The sequence below is a fragment of the Podarcis gaigeae genome (genome assembly GCF_964106915.1).
Source record: "Podarcis gaigeae genome assembly, chromosome: 7".
In the NCBI taxonomy this organism is placed as follows: domain Eukaryota; kingdom Metazoa; phylum Chordata; class Lepidosauria; order Squamata; family Lacertidae; genus Podarcis; species Podarcis gaigeae.
Window position 1 is genome coordinate 30,700,250 of NC_139683.1, and position 6,465 is coordinate 30,706,714.

The window sequence follows — 6,465 nt, forward strand, 5'->3', positions numbered from 1 at the left end:
AAAAGCTATATACCCCCACATGTCAATTCCTAGGCAAACGTGTGTAGCTTAACAATTCTGAGTTGTACCTTCATCCTTCTTTACAACCAAACCAACACAGTTTACGGGTAAGCACAGCAAAGGCTTCAGTGGACTCCTCCTCAACTTTCATATGAATCTTGGCCACTCTGCCCAATAAATTAGTTTCCATGTTGAAAGGCAGACAACAGATGGAGATAAACTATTTCATGTTGGTATCAGCTCTACCAACGAACAGCTTGCCATAAAAGCCACAGCAACATTTGCTCTCTCAAGACAGACCACAATGAAGAACTTACTGCTAACGTTGCTGCTTTTTTGTCTGGTGGCGCTTCTGTAATAGCTGCAGAACAGGCAGCAAATCCAACAGATGCAGCTTTTGCTGGAATGTCTCATTCCCAGTTCTGGCTGCCATGCCACTTAAAGGCACAACAGCCCCAATGGCAACTCTGTAGGCATTCTCAAGCTTGCAATGCCGAACCAGTAGGATTGAATCAGTTGCAATGGATCATCAGGATTGCTTACTTCTAACAGTTCATAGAAGAAGCGATTTCAGGAGGTGCAAGTCTAAGCACTCTGTCAAAAACTGCATGACAATGCCAGATTACACCAGCCAAAATCCTCTTCCGCACAGCTACTGAAAATACAACAGTTTTCCTGTTCTGCTCATTCCAGAACCCAGAAACCTGAAGAAATAGACTGACGAGGCCAGTTGCCCAAGCAGTGATACAGAAGGAATGATGGTGCAGAAAACACCAGTGATGGTAAAGGCTATTGCTAAGCTGAAGCTCCATGAACACAATGCAAGATACCAACCTATAGGTGGCTGAAGTAAATCATTATTTCATGCAGAATGAAAATCAGGACAAGCCTTGCTTAAAGACAGCAGCAAAACCACCACAGACTGCTGGTAAAACAGCTGAGGTAGCTTACCACAGAAGAGGAAGAACAGAAAGGACCTCCCATAGTTCCAGTCCATCTCCTACTCTAGCAAGACTATTTTTGGCTAGCTGTAGACCAGCTGAATGGGGACGCGGGTGGCGCTGTGGTCTAAACCACAGAGCCTAGGGCTTGCCGATCAGAAGATTGGTGGTTCGAATCCCCGCGACGGGATGAGCTCCCATTGCTCGGTCCCAGCTCCTGCCAACCTAGCAGTTCGAAAGCACAGCAAAGTGCAAGTAGATAAATAGGTGCCGCTGTGGCAGGAAGGTAAACGGCGTTTCCATGTGCTGCTCTGGTTCGCCAGAAGCAGCTTAGTCATGCTGGCCACACGACCTGGAAGCTGTACGCCGGCTCCCTCGGCCAATAAAGCGAGATGAGTGCCACAACCCCAGAGTCGTTTGCGAGTGGACTTAACGGTCAGGGGTCCCTTTACCTTTAGACCAGCTGAGGGCAACTTTTTCTTTCCCTTCCTGCCCCCACTTCAAATGGAAGGAAAATTAATATGACAGCCCCAGGATGGAGTTTTAGATCTTTTTCAAGGCCATGATGTAGGGGGGAACTCTGTGGATCATGGCTTCCCCTGACACACTCCATTTCCCCCTGCCCACTGCTGGGGACATACATAGTACTACCAAGACAGCTTTGACTGGCTGACTGAAGCAGGTTAGGGTGGTTGATGGGTCTCTCTCGGTGAGTTAAGGACATCCCCTGCATGAGAAGACAGGCTCTGGTAGATTGAGCGGATGAGACCAATAGTAGGTCCAATGGTCAAGGAGGCAGTTTCTGCATGTGCTGTAAAGGGAAATGAGGGGCAGATGGAGCTCATTAACGTGGGAAGTTAGCCCTTCTAGGAGCAGGAAAACTCTGATTCTAAACCTCCCCTGCCTTGCGGAATATCTTCAGAAGGCTAAGGAGGAAATGGGAGTGGAGTCCCTACAATTTGATGGCACCTCATATGCCGTCTTCTGGCAACTCCTGCAGTCAAGCTGGTGCCAAATGTATTGCTCTGCTTTCCTTTGGACCACATCATTGAGGCCAAGAGGGGGGACTTATCGTCTGGGCAGCCCAGGACCTCCATACACACTGCCCAGGCTTGTACCCTGGAGAGGTCACATCAGTGCTGCTAACACAGTGGTTTGACTTCACCCCTGGAGGCACACTCCACTGTCTCTCAATGGATGCCAACAACAAGTGATTCATCTACATACCCACAAACATCAGAAGCCATCACCCAAGATTTACTTAGGCTAAACAAGATGGCTCCTATATAGGAGAATGTACAAAGCAGTTAATGCTCCTTCAGTATTCCGTGTCTGGCTGCAGAACTACAATATCTAAATGGAACAATTCCAAGGAATAAGCACAATGAATAGTGAAGAACTGGAATTGCAGTCCTAAGGGTCTAAAGAAAGATAAAGGATCTCCTCAAGGTGATCCAAGAATAAAGAAGGAACATAGGAATTTCCTTATCCTGAGTCAGAATGGTCAATCTAGCTCAGAGCTGTCTACACTGATTGGCAGTGGTCCTCCAAGGTTGTCCAATAATACGTAGCTTCATTTGTTTATTATATTCATGATTTCTTTCAGAGATTTTCACGTTATGCTGTACACATGTTCAATGAGTCTGTACATGTTGGTGTGAATGAACACAGATGAAATTTGTGTCAATATGAACCTAAGAAATGTGGTATGCAGGTGTGTACTCCTGCAAACGTATTGAATGCAGAGTTCTTCTGTGCTTTATAGGATACCTATTTTGTAGGCCTATCCTCTTAATTTTTATATTGGCTTATTCTTCACTGCATTTGACATCACTGACTAACTGGATCTTCAAAATTCTAGGATGATTTGCAATGAGTTTAGAGACCAGAGTTTCTTAAAACACACACATTTGTGGTCTAAGGCACTGCAATCATTTGAAAAATGTGAATGAAGGACCTTCCTCAAAACGGGGCATTAAAGTGTGTCCTTAAATCAGGGATCAGAAATGCTAGAGAGGTATAACTTGCACAAACCCTCACCAATGGCCATGTTGGCTGGTGCTGGTGGAATCTGGGAGTCCGGCAACATCTCAAAGGCCAGTTTCCCTAAACCAGCCTTCAACAATCAAGATACTTCCAAAGTGCTCGAAGCTAGAATGGGGCACACGCATAATAAAAGGTAAAGGATAAAGGGACCCCTGAGAATTAAGTCTAGTAGCGAATGACTCTGGGGCTGCAGTGCTCATCTCGCTTTACAGGCAGAGGGAACTGGCGTTTGTCCGCTTTCATAGACAGTTTTTCCTGGTCATGTGGCCAGCATGACTAAGCCGCTTCTGGCGCAATGGAACACCAACACCAAAACCAGAGCAGCACATGGAAATGCCGTTTACCTTTCCGCTGGAGTTGGTACCTATTTATCTACTTGCACTGTGTGCTTTCGAACTGCTAGGTTGGCAGGAGCTGGGACTGAACAACGGGAGCTCACCCCGTCATGAGGCCTCGAACCGCAGACCTTCCAATCGGCAAGCCCAAGCAGCACAGTGGTTTAACCCACAGTGCCAGCCGCGTCCCTTCTGCATAATAAAAGGGTATGTCAATTACCAGAAAAGTCTGAAAGGGATACATTTTAAAATCTCATTCCAGAAATTGTGAAGCTTAAAGTTTACCTCTGTCACAAGACCAAGATATTCCCAAATTATCTAGGAAGCTGAAATGATGTTACCTTATTCTGGGAAAGTGACCTCTTGATGAGACTCTCGTAATTTCTGTATGTCACACAGCAGCTACAACCATAAGAGCCTCATCAGAAAATAACTGAGAATTCTAAATGTTGATTCCCCTCCCTTAGATTTTTAGTAGTCATCAGTGGTTTAGTAAACAGATTACTAAATGAGCCACAATTATCTTCTTAACGTGTTGTGTGTTCTTCTCAACTGCTTCATAAATGTAACTCTCTGTGAAAATATCTACTTGTGGGGAAAATATTACTTAAATACTGAGATCATTCTGATAGCTGAGAAGCAGTACATAGCCAAGAACTGTGGACAATTAGGCTCTTAACCAAGATTCACACCTGTCAAGCATAGATTCTATTTTAAAACAGTTTCTCAGTTGCTCACAAGATGGAATGTATACCAAGGAAAGCAAAAGATGCCAAACTATAGCAATAATGTATTTGGGTCTTCAAACAGGTCATCTATGCTACTATATACAGAAACCTTCAAAAGTCCAAGTTTGCCATGCTAAACAGGAGAGGATGGGACACTTTGAGCCCATTTCTGTAGGCAGTGACTTTGATACACATCATTCCTAATTTTAATCAAACAAGATAGGTGACTTGGCTGGCAGTCTCTCTCTTGAACAAGCGGTAGTGTTGATTTTAACCTATATTTATCACTTAAATTAGTAGCATGTGGGGGTAGAACTTGGAAAGGCCCACAGTAAGCACTTCCTTCTTTTCCCCATTTGCTAAAAAGAACAAAATGCCCACTATGAATTCGCTTCCAGCAAACATAAAAGATGCTTCCATGGCATTCAGCAGACTATTGGCATAACACATTGCACATTCTGGCACAAAACCCACATTTCAGGCAGGAAGGATTTTCCATTACTGGAGGGAAATGATAGATTACTACGCAACCCACCCGTTTGAGGGTTTTTATTCAGCCAAATGCTGGAAACACTGAAGGCATCCAACTGCAATAATGGGGGCTGCTGCCTGACACCTTCCCTCTGGTTGAAGAAAAGAGATTCAAATCAAGGGTCCATATAGGTGTTACGTAGCAAATGTCATCCTTCAGAGAACCTTATCCGTTAAACCATTTTTTAAAAAATGAGCAATCACACAGAAGGGTTAGTAGCACAAAGGACAGAAAGCATGTATTTTGGGTTATGATTCAAAACAGGCTCAAGATTAGATTGCTTCTCTTTTTGGACTCAGATACAAGAACTGGTTCATATCCTGACACATCACCAACTAGTTCTCCATGGGCCTCACTGTTGTTACTGACATTTCTCAACTACCAGCTGTGTAACTGTATGTGCATAACATTAAAATGGCTGCTTGTGTTTGGGGGTGGGGTGGGAAGACACATGGTAGCACCCTTTAGGAGCAGCTCCCAATAAGCCCCGGGTCTGTGTGGGGAGAAGCAGGAGTACCCAGGACCCATGAGCAGTAAATGACCACACACACCCCGCCCCTCCAACCAGCCTGACCCCCCAACCCCTGCCATCATATTTTGGCCTACCTTTAAGTAAACTGAAGTAGAGCTGTCACATGTCCCATAGTTTAGGCGTCATCCCTTAGCAGTCCACCACACTGGCGCGTAGGTCCGTCGTTTACTCCATCCCGCCGGAGCGCCACAAACCCCAACGGGTGCCCCTTCTTTACGCACGTCCTGGGGAGGAGAAGAGGAAGCAAAGGAGCCGCCGTCACGCCGGTCCTGGTCCGAGGAGAGGCAGGAGAGAGGCAGCGCCCCCCCTCCCGTCCCCAGCCACCCTCCCTCCCTCTAAACACTCCCGGCTATTTTTAGGAAGGCGAGAAAACAAGCGCTGCCCCTCGAGGCGGCGGCTCGCTCTGCGCGCAAGCCTGTTTGGAAGACATAAGGAGAGGAGGGAGGGGGACCCCCGATACCAGAGGGCCGGGCAACCCTTCCAAGTCAAATTCCCCCCTCCGACCCCGATTCTCAGCAGCTTAGGGCCCCCGCTGTCACTCGACAGCAGCGGAAAGGCGGGCGTGGGACGGGGGGAGCCCCGCTCGGATGCCAGCAGAGGAGCATCCCCGATCTCTCCGCAGCAGCTTCTCCAGCCCCCACCACGGGGCGCTCGGCCCAGCAAGCGAGGCTCTCTCGCCCACACCGTCGGTTCCGCACGTGTTGCGCCTCCCTTTGCTGAAGTGGCAGCGGCGGCGGCGGCGAAAAGGGTGTGTGTTTGTATCTTACACATCTACTCACCTTCCCGACGGCCGATTCAGCGCATCGTCTCCTCTTTCCCCCCCTCGCACTGCGGCTGAACCTTCTCAGCTTTTGGGCAACTCTCCGCCCCCTGCAGGTTGTTGCGGGTGGTGGTTTATTTGCAAAGGAGGGGGGTGTCTTTTTTATTTTGGAAAAAGATTACGCCGGGGGTGCTTTGGACAAACTCCCGGGCGGAGCTCCCGCTGTCATTGCCTCCCCAACGTGCAGCTGCAGCTGCTGATCCCAAATTCACGGCGCTCCGGCTGCATGAAGTCATCGTGCTCCTCCTCTTCCTCCCTCCCCCACTCCGGATCACCGCATTCAGCTCTTACTGGGGGTGGGTGGAAAGGCAAACCCCCCCCCCACCGCGATAGATGAATGAGGCAGGGATGGATAAATGAGGGAGTGGGGAAGCTTCGCGCCTCTCATTGCTAAAAGCTTCCACCTCCGGGAAACCGGCGCGGCTTGGCGTGCCAAAGGAGATTCCCTGCCTTCCCTCCCTCAGATTTCACCCCGGCTTTTGATGCTCGATGGGCTGCTCCGCGAAATTCTCCCCTCCCCTCTTAACTTCT

At 48.1% G+C, this 6,465-nt stretch overlaps 1 protein-coding gene across 3 annotated transcripts in view; it reads right to left on the bottom strand.

Moving 5' to 3' along the window:
• The window catches only part of PKIA (cAMP-dependent protein kinase inhibitor alpha), a 47,231-nt gene extending 41,091 nt beyond the window's left edge, over positions 1–6,140 (bottom strand). Inside the window, exons 1-2 of one of the 3 annotated variants that reach the window (XM_083748149.1) lie at positions 5,894–6,140; positions 5,189–5,338 (exon numbers count right to left, since the gene is read on the bottom strand). The gene's annotated coding sequence lies outside the window, so the exon portion shown is untranslated. The other 2 variants (XM_083748150.1, XM_083748151.1) reach the window with 2 other exon arrangements.
• Between the last annotated feature and the right edge of the window lie 325 nt (positions 6,141–6,465).